Raw genomic sequence first — 2,747 nt, 5'->3', positions numbered from 1 at the left:
CCCTTGAAATAGTGCTGTAGGTCACTTTAACTTGGAAACGGTAGATATTCCTTTGTCATTTTGGCCCTCTATGGTTTTTCCAGAACCGAGTCCATATTCTTAAAGATTATGGTCAAATTTATTATTATATTATAGATTAATGTTGAATTTTGTCAATATATCTTAATTTTATTAAAATTAACCATAATTTATTGATTTTTAGATAAAAATAATAAAATTTATGGAAATTTGTTACGTGAAATAATTCAATTCTTTTACTTTTTACTCAAAATCAACAAAATTATAATGATAAAAACTAATAAAATTGAAATATAATGATAAAATTCAATATTAAACTATAGTAGAGTGACAAATTTGACTTTAAAGCTCACATTCTTATGGAATACTTGGAGATGACATCAATTTTGTCATCATGGCATGATTTTGGCGAGTAATTAATCTTGAGATGAAAATTAGAAATCGAACAAAAGCAATACAAGAGAAGGAAATCTCTTGGAATCAAAGACCTTTTAACCAAAGTGCGCATATATATATATATTGCCTTTGCGTGGTTCACACTGCTTGGACATTGATTTCCTCCCTTGGTGGTAAGGAATTATCGTATTAGCTTCTGCTTTTGTTGTGGAAAATTACTTGCTTAATTTTCGTAGCAGCGCGTCAAGTACTTTATTGACCTGTTCATTTGACAACCCACACATCCAAGAAAACAGAGATTAAGAGATTAATTTCGAACTGCAGAAAATAGGTTCTTCAATGGAAGGAGTTGTGAACAAAATTGAAGTACTTTTTGTCTACTTTAGGCTAATTTCCTCTTAACAATTGAGTCAAGAAAGGACGATTTTAAATTTCTGAGCTCCCCCGGAAAGTAGAAAAGGAGATTAATTTAAGATAGACTATATCGAAATACATACATATTCAGTAATGTGCTGCTATATAAATAGCATAGAAACATGCTGATTGCTGCATGGTTTCTTTTTTTTACACAGCTCTATTTTCATATTTGCGAAAATACAAAAGCCCAATCTTTTTTTAGTTGATTATTGCTGTGTCTGAACTGGCTTCATTTATGATGATTCATTTATTTACAACGGTAAATGGTTTCTGTGTTGGCTCAAGAGAAAGGAGTTGTTGTCTTCGGCTACATATATATTTTCAAGCGGACGGCATGACATAAAAAGGCAGCCCACCGGCCTAACTTTGACACGCCTGCTTGTAATTTTCTTCCGAAATAACCCATATTCCATGCGACTTTACTCTATTAACTGAGTTATGTTACCAAACCCACGTTTTGTTTCGTTATAAAATATTGGTAGTCACCCATCTTAGCTCTTTATATATTTCGTATCCTTCAAAATCCGGAAAACTGTGTACAATTTTAATATGGCTAAAACCCTCTCAGAGCTGCTCTCCTCCACCTCCCTCTTTCTGTTTACTCTGCTCTTCTTCTCGACTACTCTTGCCTCTACAAAATCTAATGGCTTCTCAAACATCTTATCCCCAGCCAAACTAGGACTCAAGCAAGAGAAACTCAGCCACCTTCACTTCTACTTCCATGACATAGTCAGTGGACGAAAGCCCTCGGCCGTTCGAGTAGCCAGCGCAGCCATGACAAACAAATCCGAAACTGGTTTCGGTGCTGTGGTGATGGCCGATGACCCTTTGACCGTTGCACCTGAGCGCAACTCCAAGCTCGTGGGAAAAGCGCAAGGAATTTACGCGTCCGCAGCCCAAGATGAAGTTGGTTTGTTAATGGTAATGAACTTTGCTTTTACGGAAGGAAAGTACAACGGTAGCTCCCTTAGTCTTCTAGGGCGAAACACTGTCTTCTGGACCGTGAGGGAGATGCCAATTGTTGGTGGTAGCGGGCTTTTCCGGTTTGCCCGTAGCTATGCTCAGGCAAAGACTCACACATTTGATACTAAAACCGGGGATGCTGTGGTGGAGTACAACGTCTATGTCTTCCATTATTGATATGATCATCGATGCCTTTGGTTTTTGTGGCTTATTTTCCTTTGGTTTTTATGGCTTATGTTCCTTTATTCTCTTCTGGTTTTCTTGGGTAACTTCCATCCTTATGTGTCTTTGGGCCACTTTATGTTGATTGATATTTTCATTAAAATCCCATGTCCAAGACAAGAAGATTCATGGAGTCATACATTAAGCAGTGCTAGAAGTTCAAGTATTTCACCTTATAATTAATTAATGATTGAATAATTAATGTATCTGTGGTTTCTTGCGATCTACCAAAAGGTGATACGTACAATGGATTTTGTTGAGCATTTTATTATTTATTGAAAATTAATATACATGTCTAAATCAAATTATGCTTTTTATTTTAAAAACATTGATTCAATGATGTTAACTTACAAAATTAACCAATTGTAGCATGCTCTCGTGTCCCCATCAAATCTGTCCACTCACTGCTATATTGATTTTATGTTTTCTTCAGAAAATTGACTGCCAAAATCAAAACTAGTGCATTAATTAAATTATATTAAAAGAAAAAGGAAAATCCTTTTCCAAGCTAAGTTTGTGAAATTTATAATGCAATAGCTTTAGCCTTCACCACTTGAAACTTTACAAGAAACCGAATGGAGGATGGAATTCATTCATTCTTTTTTTAGACCAAGCTGCCAAAGAAGAATATTTTTTGAACTTAGTAGTGCGCTTTTGGGGAGATGGGAGAAAGCCCAAGGCCATCATCATAGAAATTAAAGCTACGAATCTCTGTAAGTTGCGGAGACCGG

The 2,747-nt window shown here is 35.7% G+C and overlaps 1 pseudogene; it reads left to right on the top strand.

Moving 5' to 3' along the window:
• Window positions 1-1,229: 1,229 nt before the first annotated feature.
• Window positions 1,230-2,119, top strand: LOC148762835 (dirigent protein 22 pseudogene; annotated as a pseudogene).
• The last annotated feature ends 628 nt before the right edge of the window (window positions 2,120-2,747 follow it).

This window comes from Theobroma cacao, chromosome 5 (genome assembly GCF_053813885.1).
Source record: "Theobroma cacao isolate CCN51 chromosome 5, ASM5381388v1, whole genome shotgun sequence".
In the NCBI taxonomy this organism is placed as follows: domain Eukaryota; kingdom Viridiplantae; phylum Streptophyta; class Magnoliopsida; order Malvales; family Malvaceae; genus Theobroma; species Theobroma cacao.
Note: the sequence above shows the minus strand (reverse complement) of the source record. Positions and strands in the feature narration are given on the sequence as shown.